Source organism: Mastomys coucha, unplaced genomic scaffold, assembly GCF_008632895.1.
Source record: "Mastomys coucha isolate ucsf_1 unplaced genomic scaffold, UCSF_Mcou_1 pScaffold23, whole genome shotgun sequence".
Lineage (NCBI taxonomy): Eukaryota > Metazoa > Chordata > Mammalia > Rodentia > Muridae > Mastomys > Mastomys coucha.
In genome coordinates, this window is record NW_022196906.1 from 5,557,717 (window position 1) to 5,574,409 (window position 16,693).

Below are 16,693 nucleotides of genomic sequence, written 5' to 3' on the forward strand. Positions count from 1 at the left end.
AATCAGGGGGAGGGAGAACGGGATAGGGGGTTTGAGGAGGGGAAATCAGGAAAAGGGATAACATTTGAAATGTAAATAAATAAAATATCCAATAAAAAAATCAAAATAATGTATAGATGAAAAAAAAGAGGTACGACAAGGACAGATTGTACAGTCATTAGAAATCCAGTCAATATCTTAACTTCTTACCTCAGTCGTTCCTCTAACTACTATAAGTTCATTGTTTTATTGATTTGAAGTGATATTGCTCAATATGAAATGATCACATGAGAAATCACATGAGCATTGCTGAGGATCCGTGTTATACATTGATACACATCCTGTTTAGTAGGTGAGAGATAAATGATTTCAGAATGTATTCATAGTTTGACAAGCTCCCTGTATTCTGAAGATAAAATTCTATAACCCAGTTTCTTTCTTCCTCTCCAAAACCCTCACTGAGCCTTCCTCTCTCCCACTTCATCTCTTCAAATTCCTCCTTCTCAAACTCCCTCCCTTTTTTTTCCTCCCTGAAGCAAACCTATGCTATAGGCTTTATGTCTACTTTCTTATCTTGTAACAGATAAATGAAACTTTCAGAAAGGACCCAATTCATACAAATCTTGATACTCTAAGCTTTCATATCTAGTCTTCAGTTTGTTGGTTTATGTAAATGTCTCTTTATAAGTACCAGCATCCTTTGAATGTTTACTTTATTCCAACTTTAATAAAGAACCCTAATAGAATCTGTGAATCTGCCAGTGTCATGAAAATATGAAGCATGGAATGATTTGTATAATGCCACATTATGACTACCTTTTTCTTGTGGAGTTATTTTCTGATAACTTCAGGCACAGTGAAGAATATAGCATCCTATAATGCCTGCTTACATTTAGAAAGGTCTATCTTCTGTGGTAACAATGATAGGTGACCCCTTTACCATTGTAAACTGTACTTGGTTTAATTATTTATTTTTTCACCACTGGACAGTTTTCAGGTAAACTTTTTTTAATTTTAATAGTACTGGTAAAGAATTTGTATGCCTTTATGCCTTTAACTGAAAACTCTGCCTGGTTAATTTTTATATTCTGATGAGATGCAGAGTACAATCTAATACGGACACTATTAATTATGCCAGCAACTCCTAGCAGCCTTCATTTCTTGACTGCTTCAATACCACGTTTTTGTCTCTTGCAATATGATCTAAATATCTACTGATGAAGAAGATAAATTGAGCTTTTGGGTTTCAGCAAAGGTATTCCAACATTCTGAGAGTTTCACATTTCAAATTTCTGTGGCCATGAATAATTGCAAATGTTTCTTGGCATGAGTATTTAAGCTGTCTTGTCCTTCAGTAAATTTTTGGAGCCTTTGTACTCTTTTCCATAGAGAAAAAAGAGAACCGGCAGTCCAGTTCTTACTGAATTAAATATTATCCTCTCTCACAGAGGCATGATTTAAAGGTCATGGGAAATTTTCTCTGTGATCTGCTCAGAGATCCAGTACAATTCAGTGGGGCTGTTGCTTGGCAGAAAACAGGGGGCCTTGACCATTCAGTGTGTAAAATATAAAGACATTTGTCTTCCAAGAAGAAGCTGAGTTCCTTACAATAATGCCAGGAATTAACTGGGCACAGAGCTCTATTGCTGTACAATTAATTGTTTCACAATTAGTCAACTTGTGAAGGCTTCTAGCAAAAAAGAGCTTTGTTCAATAAAATTATTTATGTTTCAAAAAATTGATTACTATTATAGCAGACACTCCCATTAGTGGATTTCATACCCAACATACATAAGCAAAGGGCACATATATTGATGAACACAGCTAGAAAGTAAGTATAAATACAAAATTATAGTTGTCAAAAATACTTTAAAATAGAAGCAAAAATATTTTTCAATATAATAAAAATTCTTGAGTCCCTAGATTCCCATTTACCTCTCCCTGCTGCTTGTTTCTAATCCACAGTTTGAGATTTATTGTCCATGTTATTTCTTCCCAAAGTGTCAGTAAAGATGAAGACCTCGGTACTTTTCAGCATGGGAACTGTGGGTGGATAATATGCTTTTTTACTTAGTCTTTTATGCAACTCTAAATGCTCCAATGAAAAATAATTCAGCAGAAAAAGAAAGCTGAGGTTCAATTTAGCATTTCTTTAAAACCATGATTCTGGAAGTTTACTTTAAAAAGATACTTTCTGCAGAAACTCAAAATTTCCATCCATAATTCTTCAGATTTTATGATTTAATTGTTTTATTATGCCTATAATATTAAGCCTTTAGATGAAATAATAACTTTGGGACTTGGATTTATAACTTCTATTCAGCCATCTTTCGTGGATACTGACTGAGTTAGGGCTAAGATTGCTGAGATAAAGCACGATGACAAAAAGAAACTTGAAGAGAAAGGGGTGTGTGCAGTTTAGGCTTCCATATCACAGTTCATTATCAAAGTAAATCCAGAGAGGAACTCAAGCAGGTCAGGAACCTGGAGGCAAGAACTGATATAGAAGCCATGGAGACTTGCTCATCCTGGCTCGCTCAGCCTACTTTCTTAGAGAATATAGGACCACCAGCACAGAGGCTGAGACTCCTCCACTGGGCACCAATTCAAATGCCCTACAGGCTTGCCTACAACCCAATCTTATACAGACATTCTATTAATTGGTGTTCCCTCCTCTCAGATGTCTTTAGTTTGTGTCAAGTTAACATAAAACTATCCAGCAAAGACATGGAGATGGCATCTCTTCATTCAAGTGTGTTCACTGTGCCTATTCCACTCTTTTTGATATGTGGGCCACAAGAAGTCTTCTGGGTTGATTTGTCTTGTGAAATCCATAACCAGCTTGCATCAGCTTTTGGTGACAGTGTAGACATAATAGACAACTTAAGGTTGTCATGTTTGACAGAAAAACATAAATTGGAAGAAGGCAGCAGTCTTGTAGCTTGGATGGAGCATCTAAAAGTGGTGAAGAATTCTATGCCTGTGGCAGCAACCTATCAAACCAAAAAAAAAAATAACATGATTGAAAATAAAAATCAAAATTAAGGAGGTATTCCCAGAAAATCAATTTTCATCCTTTATGAGTTGAAGGGTAAACTAATTGTCTCAAAGACAGAAAAAAATGTATGTCTGGAAGTGGGTAGATCTTAAAATAGTTGGCAAAGGGGCTAAATATGGTCATAACACATACTCATACAAAAGGAAAACTCCCATATTATTTTTATTTTCTTTCGAGTTTTAATACATATATTAAAAAGTTTCACCTTGTGACATTTTAAATTTTTGTCTAAATTTATTTTGAAAATTACATCTACTTGTCTACAATCACATGAAAATTACATTACACTTCTACAGTCACAAAAATACCTTTGATTTTGTTTGTATTGTCCATCTACTCTTGGGTAGTGAACTTCATTTCATTACAAGTTTAACAGGAATAATAAGGAAATCCATCCCCCTTTCTCGTCTCTACAAATATAAGTAACAAGCTCTTGTTTCTCTCCTTGGTGGAAATAACTGCCAACTTAAAAACCACTTCTTTTCATATAGGTGTGTAACTACAAACCAAGTACGATTCTACCCAAATCCACAACCCATTGTCATTCTTACTGCTCTATTAGGGAGTTCTTTCTAAGGATAGCACTTTCAAGCAAAGACAGCTACTGAGCTCAGTTTTCTATAATTCAAAAATACTAATCAATTATACGGTTTATAGCACCACAGTCAAGGCTATCATCTATGACAGACATAAATAAATGCATGTCAATTTGGTAAATATTCTCAAAATGTCCATTCACTGGATCCTTGGGAGTTTGACCAAAAATTAAAAAATAAAATAGAGTCCACATGCATAATTGCTATCTACTAGAGCTCTCAGCTTGCTCTACAGATTTTAAAGAGATATCCAATTAAATAGTCTTCATTGAAACACTTATGACCCAATCTTTGTTTCATTCTCCTTCAGTAGAGTGTTCAATAAAACATGTATTGCTCTTCCAAAGGACCCAGGTTCAATTCCCAGAATCTGTATGACAACATGAAAACAAAACAAAAACCCTGCTGGAACAGACATATGAGACAAAATTCTACAAAAATACCATTGATTTTGTTTGTGTTGTCCATCTACTCCTGGGTACGGGGCATACCCTCAAGAGAGGTTTGTATACACAGTGAGACTCCATTGGAGAAACTATGTTTTCCTTTGGAACTGGCTGTCAATTGAGAAGGATTTTTAGTTAGGGATGGAGGATAGTGTCAACTTCATCCTCTCAGGGCTGGGACTCCTTCTAGCTTAGACCTCTGCAGGCCTTGTGCATGCTGCCACAGTCTCTATCCTGTTGTGTCTTGGTGTATTCAATTCCTATTGGCTCTTTTTGACTCCTTATCTGAATGGCTCCCTGAGCCTTGAGAGGAGGGGTTTGATGAAGACACCCTACTTAAAAGTTAGTGTTCCAAAGTCTCTGACTCTGCACGTTGTCCACTTGTGGGTCTCTGTATTAGTTATCTACTGCAAGAGGAAGCTTCATTGATGATGGCCAAATGAAATACTTGCAGATGCAATTACTTGCCTAATATCCAGAAACTTTTCATTACTTGTAATGACAGCACTTTGATGAAAAACAAAACAAAACAACAATAAATCATCCTCATCTTTCATGCAGCTATCTTCTCTATGTCTGTGATAACATTACTTCTACATGGTCTCTCTACCTCTCAGTAATCCTCAATTAGGGGAATGTACAGGCCTCTGCATGTATAAATTACATGAAAATACCTTGAGAGTTCTAGCTAGGGAGTGAAGAGGTCATATAAATCTCGAGTGATAGAATATGGAGGAAAGTGTGATGGAAGAAGAGATGAGTGGAGGGGAAAGGTAGAGAGAGGGCAAGAGATAGAGAGAAAAGATATTGCAGGGAATGGGGACAGTCATAAATAGGGAGAGAACAGATTGACTTACATGCATGGTTAGAGGAAATTAAGGCTAAATGTTTGGAATAGAATAAGGTGTGCTGAGAAAATTATCTGTATTTCTTTCCTTAATATTTCTGGAAATATGTTTTATTGTGTAATTTCATAGTAAGAGTGAAAATGGAGAGTCAGTGACTATCAATTTTTGTCAGACTAGCCCACATATTTAAGTCATAAGAGTAGATTTACCTCATGGTAAAGTATCTGCCATGGTTCAAAACTATATTTTAAGGTTGTTTGCTGAATGCTTTTCTAAAGTTCTATTCACATGATTCTAAAAAACCTGAAAGTCCTCGTATTCACAGAATAATAATGATAATAATAATAATAATAATAATAATAATAATAATAATAATAATAATAAACAAACTCCTTGGAGTTGCACACTACTAGTATGTTACACAATCACTTGCTTTATCTCAGTCCACTGCTTGTTAATTGTCCACCAAAGGGTAGAAGTTGGCAGTATCTTTCTGGCAGATCAGCAGATAAAGGAGGATTTCCCACAGGTGAGTACAACAAAGGGTCCATTGCCTCCAATGTGAAAATCCATATTGACAGCTTGTCACAGGCCTCAGGGTTAAACCTAATTAGAGGAACTTCATTTCTCAAAATACATTAATTCAATCCACACTTGGTTTAAAATACCTGAATTCTTCTTTACTATTTTTTTAAAATGTAAACTGACTGACTGTAGAATCCTATCAGGTTTTCCTGTACTTTGGACATATTTAAAATATTTAAATATTTAAGACAAACTCATCTGGTGATTTTCATGCTTTTCTTTTATTATGGCCATTACCACCCTTCCAATTCTTATCCAAAGCGCAACATATAGGTTTATATTTCACTTTTTTCCAGGCACCAAAGCTAACCCTGTATTTGAGACTACTAAAATATGGAGTGTTGGGTACCTAATTACATATTAGTCATGATGTATAAAATACTCCTTGTGCTCTTTTATACCACTATAAAATAGTGGTATTAATTCTTTGAGAGATTCATTCATTGCATTTTATTCCATCCCCCATCTCTTCCCCAAACCCTGACTATGCCCAGTGTACTCTAAATATTCGTTTCTCAACACAGTATCTGAGTATGAAGCTTTATGACAGTTCCTAAAATGTCTATTTCGAACAGAATTATTGCAAAAAACACTACCTATTTTCACAAAATAGATGAGGTTTCTAGTCATATTCATGCTATTTTATCATTTCAATTTTCTTACAGTTATGCTATTATTTTACAGTTAGAATTTCACAATTCTTTTACTGTTACAGAATTCACCTTCCTGTAAGCAAAGATGCCACTATTTCCCCTTTCTTTCAAGATGCCACTATTTGCCCTTTATTTCTTTTCTTTTCTTTCTCTCTTTTTTTTTTTTTTGTTTTGTTTTTCGAGACAGGGTTTCACTGTGTAGCCCTGGCTGTCCTGAAGCTCAATCTGTAGACCAGGCTGGCCTCGAACTCAGAAATCTTCCTGTTTCTACCTCCCAGATGCTGGGATTAAAGGTATGCGCCACCATCGCCGGCTTCCCCTTTATTTCTATAGAGTCTATTTTCTAAACAAAAATTCAAAATGTGTTTGAAAAATGAGTAAATGTAATAAAGCTAAAATCTCCTCGAAATACAAAATGCATGAGAAGTGGACTAGGACAAGCATTGTTTCAACAGTAACAGAAAAAGGACGTGTCCAGCGGTGAGAGAAAATGCCTTCTAGTGGGTAAGGTTATATGAGAACCAATGACAACTTGAAAGCCACCTAGACATATAAAGAAGGGGTCAGATTAGTTTTAAAATTCCTCCTTTAGATTTTTCTCCAAATGTGAAACTAAATGACATTTTCTTGTTTATTTAACTTTAAAGGGATTATTTTAAAAATATACTTAGTATTGTGGAAAGTTTAAAACTAGAAATGCATGACCAATGAAAAGTGTAACACATAGCCTTCAATATGACCATGGAGAAACAAGAGTGAAACTATCTCCTCTATTTTAAATAAACTACACATTTAGATATTTGCTTATGTGCTGTTGTAGCTTAAGTGTCCAGAGAGTGGATCAGTTTTCATTAAGCATGATACTTAGTGCAAATAATGTTTAATGAATGTTGATGTGTATAAACTGTTAAATCCATTATAAACTCTTGTAGAAACTGTATCTTTGGAGAGATTTTAATAATTATTAATGTTATTTTAAAGCTTTTATCTTAGTTTTATGTTCTTGTTTTGTTTACCTGAATGTACACCACATGAATGCCTGCCCCCACAGAGATGACCTTGGATCCCTAAGATTTCAGTTTTCCAGCTGCCCTGAGGTAATGGGTGCTGGAAACACAAGCCAAGTCCTTGATAAAGCAACAAATACTGTTGACATCTAAGCCATCTCTCCAGTAGTATACTCATAATGGAAAAGACACAGAGCAATAATTTTGTTCCCCTAGCTTTGCTTTTACTATTAATGCCCTAAAATACCCTATCTCAGAGAAAGTTTCTTAAGTGAGACCCTAAATTATCAGTGTATTCAAAGCAAAACCTGAGATTTCTCTCCTTAAAGACAACACCTCTGATCAGAGAGGATGAAAAAATGGTATTTTATGTACTCATATAGCACATATAAATAAGAATAAACCAATGTGGGGCTGGTGAGATGGCTCAGCAGTTAAGAGCACTGACTGCTCTTCTGAAGGTTCTGAGTTCGAATCCCAGCAACCACATGGTGGCTCACAACCACCTGTAATGAGCTCTGACACCCTCTTCTGGTGTGTCTAAAGACAGCTACAGTGAATTACGCTGGAGCGAGCGGGACCTGGAGAGAGCAGGGCCAGCAGAGGTCCTGAGTTCATTCCCAGCAGCCACACACATGATAGCTCACAGCCATCTGGACAGCTACAGTGTACTCATACACATAAAATAAAAATAAATAAATCTTTAAAAAAAATAAACCAATGCATATACAAATAAGAGGCAGATGGCAGGCACTCATTGTACCTGAAAATGCCTTTAGAGGAAGTTGGAAGTCACATGATTAAATAAGTGGCCTTTCTTTGGCAGCTTAGGCTATTAAACAATGTTCAAAGTCATGGATACCAACTTGCTGAAATTTTTAATAAAATAGAAATGATCTTGATAAAATTCCATGCATTTCTCCAACTCTATAGATAATAAAGCATCTACTTTCATTAAATACTTGTTGCAAAGGTATCTTAAATTGGTATGGATACCTTTGTGTTGTGAGGTGACACACAAGGAGTAATGCTGTAATTCATCCAGAAGACAAAGAACAATTTTCTAGTGTAATTGCTATAAAGCAATAAGCACAAAGGAAATGGGTATATGGAGGAATACTAATGCAATTTAAAGCTGATAAACTTGACAGCTTTAGATCATTTATTTCATTTTATTCATCTATACCACCACCTGATAGCTCTTTTGTAAGCAACTTACAATGAAGGAACTTTAGGCTCACAGAAGTTGAGGAGGTATGAAGAGTCCTATGTTTGCATTAGTTTCCCCTCTATGATTTAAAAGTTAATGATTTAAACATCTTTTACCTTTGAAGATTCTACTTTTCCTGTCTGATAGATCTGTACTGTTCTCATGTTCACACATTACATTAGCTAGGACAAAGATAAAACTTAATGCATTTTCTTCAGTTCTTGCAACAGTTTGAGTCATTTTACATGTGAAGAATACTTTCCTAAAATAGACACACTGTCCATTCCTTTCATAACTCCTTTGTACTGCTGCAGACTGGTTAATTCACTTTTTCATTCCCTAGAGCATTGCTCTCTGACTTGGTCATGGTGACTCATGTATGAGAGTCAAGATTGACATAGTGATTGGTTGGAGGATGGCTAAATGCAGTCACTGTTTCTCATGCAAAAAGTTGAATAATTCAATTCTATGTAGACCTCCTTTGTATTATTGTTACCTTTAGAATGATTTTTAGTATCCAAGTGATAAAAACTTATCTACATCTGATTCTTCTAAAAATGGTACACAAATATAATTAAGTAGATGATGCCATTTATCATATATCCCCGTTGCAATAAAAAAGTAATAAATGTTTTTATTTATGTATGATTTGCATTATGAAAATAGAATCAATTTAACATACCCGTTTTGTGTGTCAACATGTAGCCTGTTTATTTTAAAAATAGAACATTAATATACTTACTTGCTTCTTTTAAATTTTAACACGATGAATATGTACATATGTAACTCACATAAATATTCTTGTCTTTGTAAAAAATTTAAAATCTTTTAGAATAAAAGTAAAGAAAACACTTATCAGGGTATGCTGTTTGTTGTTCTGATGCTGGTTTTTTTTCTCTGAATTCTGTTTCCTCAAGAGGTTTTGCCCCTGACAAGCAGTCAATCACAGACAAAGGTGATCTCATATGAACTTTCTCCTCTTTGTAACGGGTCAATAAAGGGTAAAGCCTGTGATTGGGGAGTGGAGATATATATATATAACATATTACAACATGTTATATAACATGTTATAACACTATAACATATATATATATGTTATAACGTATAACAGTGTGTGAATGAGTGTCTCTGTATCTATATCTGTTTCTTTTTCTTTTCTTGAGCTTTTTTTCTTCAATTTGTTTGCTTTATCCTATTCTGATGTGTTAGTTTTTGTTTTATTTTATTTTAAATTATTTTATCTTAATCTCTTAGAAGTGTCTTTGTTTTCTAATGTGAGGCATAACATGGGTGGATATGGATGGGAGGGCAGGTGAGAGAAACTGGAAGAATAGAGGGAGGACAAACATAATCATTGGATATAATATGGCCAAAAGGGTCTATTTTCAGAAAAGTAAAAGAAAAAGAAGAAAAGAAATAAAAGGGAAAAAATCTTTCAAAATAAACAACAATGACTCTCCATGCCCTTTAGTTTTGGCTTGTCCTTGTGCTGTCTGAATTCTGATGTTCATTCTGTTTCCTCAAGAGGGGTTACCCTGACAAGTACTTGATCACATACTCAGGTGATCTCATGTGAAACTTCACTCCATTTTAACTGGTCAATAAAGGCTAGAGCCTGTGACTGGGCAGTGGAGGGGAGAGGTGAGACAGAAGGTCTATGAGAGTGGGTGCAGGTAAACAGAAGAGGGTGAGAAAGGAAGAAGAGAGGACAGAGGAAGAGGAGGAGGAAGCCATTATGGAGCAGAACCATGTGGCCAGGAGAAGCCACAAGTATCAAAGGGTCTTACAGCTGTGGAATAAGTTAGTATAGTGTTAGATCTGTTCAACTTAGACTTATAGCTTATAATTATAATAATTGGATTGTGTATTTCTTAACATGGGCTTATTGTGGGTTTGGAAATTCCAACAACAAATTGGTGCCGAATGTGGGACACCATTTATAGCTGTGACCAAGTTGTTTTATTTTATTTTATTTTTACTAGATGTTTTCTTTATTTACAATATCTCTTTCCCCAGGTTCACCTTCAAAAAAAAAAAAAAAAAAAAAAAAAAGAAAAAAGAAAGTAAAATAAAAAAAAAACAAAAACTAAAACAATCCCCTGTTGCCTCTTCCACACTGTTAATAGGACAACACCAAGTTATTTTAATCAATGATCCTGGGAGCAGAGGACTTCCTCACTACCAGATCCAAGGTTCTGGGATCTCAAATGAAAGGCGCATGCATGCACACGCGCACGAGTGCACACACACACACGCGCGCACACACACACACACACGCACACACACACACACTGCATATTTTGATATGTTTAAAACAGCTCAATGACTGGGCCACTTCCTAACCTCTACACGGCTAATCTGCCCCACTCTGATACTCCTGAGTTACTACTTACTAAAACCTATATTCCATCTTTGCTGCCTCAGCCCCAGATGTACAGCTCTCTCCGGCTATGCTTTCCCAGCTCCCACATGGTGGCTGTATTCTCTTTTCTCTACCTTTCAGATGTGGCACCTTGGTTCTCCTTCTCCAGCATGGCAGATCTCTCTCTTCCTTCTCCTTCCTCAGTCCCTTGCCTGGGAATCCTAAAAGTCCTACCTCTGTCTCTCTACCCAGCCATTAGCCACAGACAAATTTGTTTACCAATCAGAACCAACTGGGGGCAGTGTTCCCTCAGTGTCTTATGTGTGCAATTGTAGATTCTCATTCAATTTTAGTGACTCAGATTAAAATAATAAAGCAACATTAGACCAAACCCGCAACATTTAGTATCTTATTTGTGTGAATTTGTATTCCATTGGTCACCTACTCAGCTTACCTTACAATGTTTATTGGTCATTACTTTTTATTTATATTTTTCTGCTTAATTACTTTTTCAACAAATTGTATGTTTTGAGTTGTATTACAAATTGTATGTTTGGGGTTGTATATGTGCACTTGAGTGCAGATACACGAAGAGACCAGAATAACACATTAGGGTCCCTGGAAATGATAGTGTGAGCCATTATATGTAGGTTCTGGTAATTGAATCCACTTCAGCAAGATCAGAGTCAGTGAGACTTCTTTCAAGCTCCTATTTATACTTTTCTCATATCTGAAATATTGTATATTTTCATCCACTTTTCTACTATATTATTTTTTATGTAAGTAGCTGGAGTTTTACTTGATCAGGATATTTTCTATATATTCTTAATAGCAATGTATTCCTAGTCCTATGATTTTTGAAGATATAGTCTAATTTCATGATTTGAAATACAAGTAAATTTTGTCTATGCACTAAGTCTTTGCATTTTTCTGAAATATTCAAACATTAATTCAAATTTTTCCTTTTCTGTTTTGTGGTAGCATTGCATATAAGATTTATTTGCATGGATGTTGTACTATAAAGATACCGTATATCGGCCTTTGTCTTCCCCCTAGTCTGCCTGAAAATGTCATACTTCGGCCAGGAAACTTACAACGAGAACCAATCTGAGGAAGAATTGGTTGAAGAAAGTGTGGTATTAACGCTGGTCCCATATACTGAGGAGAAGCCAACCACAGAATATCCTACAGGATCAAATGTTTCTTCAACCATAGACCACAAACCACCAGCCTGTTCTGTGATGAGGTATGAGGGAATCAAACACCCAACAAGAACCATACCAAGTACCTGTCCTCCGCCCTCCTTGCCTCCTATAAATGATAGGAGGAGTGTCCCAGAACACTCTTCGGGAGTGGTGTCATTATCATAACTTGAGTACGGATGGCAAGAAGGTTGAGGTTTATTTGAGACTCTAGAGACACTCATATTCTAAACAAGAATTTTATATTCCCAACACATCTTGAGAGGCCAGAATGAATCAGTGTCCTAAGAAACCCATGTTAGTTTTCAGAAGAATCGGGCCTCCAAGCAGCTGCCAAAGTAGGAAGCAGGAGCGTGGTGTCCTGGAAATTCAAACTTCACCTCAGGGGTCCACATTTGCAGCCTGGACAAGGATTGCCATGAGAGCTACCCTGTCAATGGCTATGAATCGACGCCCTCTTCCCTCTAATGTAAAGGCCTTTCTGCCACAAGTCAATGGAAAATTCAGATGGTGTGTTGTCCATGGCAAGCAGCTCTCTGCAGATAAGAAAGTCTGGGTTCGCCTGCAATTTCTTGCTGGTCAGACCTGGGTTCCAGACACTCCCCAAAGGATGAATTTTCTGTTCCTGTTACCAGCCTGTGTTATCCCAGAACCAGGAGTGGAAGATGACGCTATGTCCTGAGTGTGTTCACAGCAACAAGAAGATCATGAGAAACTTTAAAACTAGAAGCCGTACAAAGAAAATGCTGTACCCCCAAGTATGCCGACTTAGACAAGGTCAACGTTTTACTCGGATATGAAGGGAATGGAAAAAGCAAAGAAACATTCTGTGATCCCTATAATGTCTAAAAAAACAAAAATCTGGACGTCAGTCTGCAGAAGCCCCTCCTCCTATCTTCCAGCAGAGTGGAGAATCTGAAGCCAAATCAGCATCCATCACTCTAACAACACTCCGCTGAATCTTAATGTCTTTGACATCTCCTCACGGCCTTGTGCTGGATTGCTAAATGCTTAGCTATCTGAGAAATGATTTTGTTTTAGTGGATTTGTTTTGCTGTACTTTTTTTTTCATAGATTTTTTTGTGGGGGTATTAGAAGCAGTTTCAAATTAGCAAAGCAGAAAGTACTTTTTATAGTTTTTTTTTTTTTGATTAAGGCTTTATCATGTAGCAACTCTAGAGGGCCTAGAAATTCTAGGTCGACCAGAAACGTGTGGTGGTCTCCTAAGTGTTGGGAAATACTTGCTTGTACTACATTGCCTAGCCAGGACTGATATATTATTGACTATAGTGTAGAGATCATTGCCTGTGCTAAACAATCTGGGTGTTGACAAGTGTTTAGAGTACCATGCATTTGAAATCCTATAGTATGCTACCTTTCAGATTGGCTTTTACCTAGCAATATGCATGTAAGAAATATCCCAGTTCTCAAAAAAAAAAGATACCATATATCCTCTAACAAAGATACTGTTTAGAAACATTTACCAAATAAACTCTATGAAATTACTCATGTGTGGTGTACATGTGTGTGCATGTAAGTATGTGACTGGTTTTAATCATATATTCTTATTACTTAATTGTACATTTATAGATCTAGTATATTAGTTTTTCTCAAAATTTGATATTAAAATCTAGCAAGAATATTCTTGGTGATCAATTATAGAGGGGTAGTTTATGAATAGGTTGTGGAATTCCTTATAATTACCCATTAAATCACAGGGTATCTTTATCATAGTAAATTACATTATTATACTTTTACATAGATATTATATCCTATCTACTATCTATAAAAAGCAACTAAATGGGCCCTTTTAAGTTAAGTTCTTACAATTTAAATTACTGAATTTGTGTTTGCTCAAATACTCTCTTTTTGACTAAGTAAGGCAATTGGGAATCCTTGGTTTTACAGTTGGCCCTTCTGTCTCCTTTCCAGTTTTAAGATTAAAGCATAATCATAAGTAGTTTACTCTGCCAAAATAAAGGAGTTAATTCAAGTTATCTTATGCTTAAATAAATAAGAAGCAACGATAACAACAACAAAATACAATGAATAAGGCATGAGGGGTGACTAACGCCTGTAACTATAGAATTACTATAAATCTGTGCCATTCTAGGATATGTGGTGACTATCAGCTTAGTCAGATGTACATAGCAGAGTCCTGTATCAAAACCCAGACCAAACTAATTAATAACAAAAAGAACAAATCCTCAATCAGTGTAGAATTGAACAGATATTTCTGGAATCAAAAAAACTCCCTGAAAGGTCATTGCACAACATTATAAATTTATAAAATTTAGCTGAACCTATTATCTCAAAGTTGTATTTCCAGGTTTTCCATAGTTATATTTTGGTTATAATTTTAAATTACATTTTAAAAAGAAAGCAATAATTTACAATTTTATATTAATGATTCTTTAAAGAAACCTAAATAATATATTACTTTAGTAGTTTGGAAAACATTGGATTTTGATGGAAATGGCTGTGAACTAAAGCTTAATTGAGACCATTAATCAAACAATGAAAATCACGGTAAAATTTAGATACCTATCAATAAGACACAGATACAGCTGGGAAACATTAGGTGACTGCTCTATTCTATTTCATGTTATATTAGATGTTTTTTGATAACCCTGGTTAGTTCCCATGACAATTCTGTATTTATGTTATTACAAAACAAGAGGTGTTTCCATTATGTATTTTCATTTTAGTCTCATCTAGTGATTTAACATGTATTTGCTGTATTATGGGCACCAATTGTCCATGTTTATTTAGAGTTATCATTACTAGACAGAGAAGATACACCCTTCTAAAAGTATTCAGGGGCTGGGAGCATGACTCAGTGGTTAAGAGCAATTTCTGTTCTTCCAAGAGACATGGGTCAGTCACCAAAACCCGAGAAAGGCAATACAAAATCAGGTGTTACATCTGCCTTGGTGACACAGTTTTTTGACCTCTGCAAGAACCCACAAATATGAGTTCTACATAGACAATATATATATATGTATATACATACATATATATATGCAAATAAATAAAGCTAAATAAACAAAAATGTAATGTACGTAGGGCATCTTTCCTTTGCATTTCTGTATGTCTGACATTAATATACTTACAGAGAAACCTGGCTATCTCACTTATTTTTCATGAATAATTTTTCATAAGTGTGTCTCCACTGGGCACAGTGGCACTTTGCTATAATCCTGTCACTTGGTAGCTGAAAGAGGAAGATTGAATGTTGGAGACCAACTTTGGCTCTATTGTAAAATTTAGGCCAATGTGAGATTTTCAGAACACTTTCTAAAAAAACCAAAAAAACAAAATTGACTTTAAAAAGCAGAATCCTAGCCTCCTTGTACTTACCACAGGCTGTGTTCCTTCACTGACTGTGTAGAAAGAGGAGGCAGAATAAACCTACCCTATATAGACCTCAGCTTAGGACACTGTGCCTGGTCTGAATTGTGAATGGGGAGTCATGGATAAAAGAAAATTGACTACAGACTTAATAAGTAAACACTTAGTTCATAGCAGTTATAGCATTTAAATTGGTTATAAGTAAACCATGTTATAGATTATTTAGAAATAATGTACCCATTGGACTAATTCTTGTTACTGGTGCAGACACCTAGTTGGTCGGCTCCCATGAAGAATCCATATACTGATCCATCCTAGAGGACCAGCTACACTCAGAGCAGTTGGTAAGAACACACCCTCTAACCTTGAGTCTTGAAGCTGCTGCTGGGAGCCTGATGGACTTTGGTCTCATCACCCACTGAATACTTGCCCTCTAAAATACCACTCCCCTTCCATCCCTTCCATCCCTTACTGCTGCTGTGGTAGACTCCTAGTTGCTCTACCCCCCTGAAGACTCCATATCCCAGTCCATCCTAGAGTATCTACTGCACTCAGAGCAGTTGAGGACCTGCTGCACTCAGAGCAGTTGTCTGAAGGCTCCCAGAAGATTTACTGCAGCCAGGGCAACAGATCAGCAGCTTCTCTGCCCCTGTGAAGAGCCCCCAGTTGGAAGACCCCACAAGTGGTGGGATATAGCCAGGGCCACAAGCCTACCAGGAGACTTGAAGCAACCCAGGGACAAAAGAGGCAGACTCCATACAGTCACCCTGACCAACAAACACTAGGGATATCCAGATGGTGAAAGACAAGCACAAGATCACTACCAACAGAAGCCAAAATATGTGGGCATCATCAGAACCCAGTTCTCCCATCACAACATTCCTGAATACACCAACACACCTGAAAATCAGGAATCTGTTCTAAAACCCTATCTCATGAAGATAGTAGAGTACTTTAAGGAGGCTATCAATAACTCACTGAAAGAAATACAGGAAAACACAGGTAAACAGGTGAAGGAATTGAATAAAGCAATCCAAGACCTAAAAGTGGAAGTAGAAACAATAATGAAAACACAAATGGAGGCAAACCTAGAAATGGTAAACCTAGGAAAAAGGTCAGGAATTACAGATGTAAGTGTTACCAACATAATACAAGAAATAGAAGAGAGAATTTCATGTGTAGAAGATACAGTAGAAAAGATTGACACAATTCTCAAAGAAAATTCAAAACAAACAAACAAAAAGTCCTCCTAACTCAAAGCATGCAGGAAATTCAAGACACAATGAAAAGAGCAAATCTAAGAATATTTGGAATAGAGGAGAACAAAGATTCAGCTCAAAGGGCCTGAAAATGTCTTCAACAAAATTATAGAAGAAAACTTCCCCAACCAAAAGAA

At 36.1% G+C, this 16,693-nt stretch overlaps 1 non-coding gene and 1 pseudogene across 1 annotated transcript; both read left to right on the plus strand.

Moving 5' to 3' along the window:
- Window positions 1–11,811: 11,811 nt before the first annotated feature.
- Window positions 11,812–12,718, plus strand: LOC116072597 (annotated as a pseudogene).
- A 2,571-nt stretch (window positions 12,719–15,289) lies between these two features.
- On the plus strand, window positions 15,290–15,422 carry LOC116074091. The gene has a single exon (XR_004112066.1). It is a non-coding gene; the product is annotated as a small nucleolar RNA SNORA51 (small nucleolar RNA).
- Window positions 15,423–16,693: the final 1,271 nt, after the last annotated feature.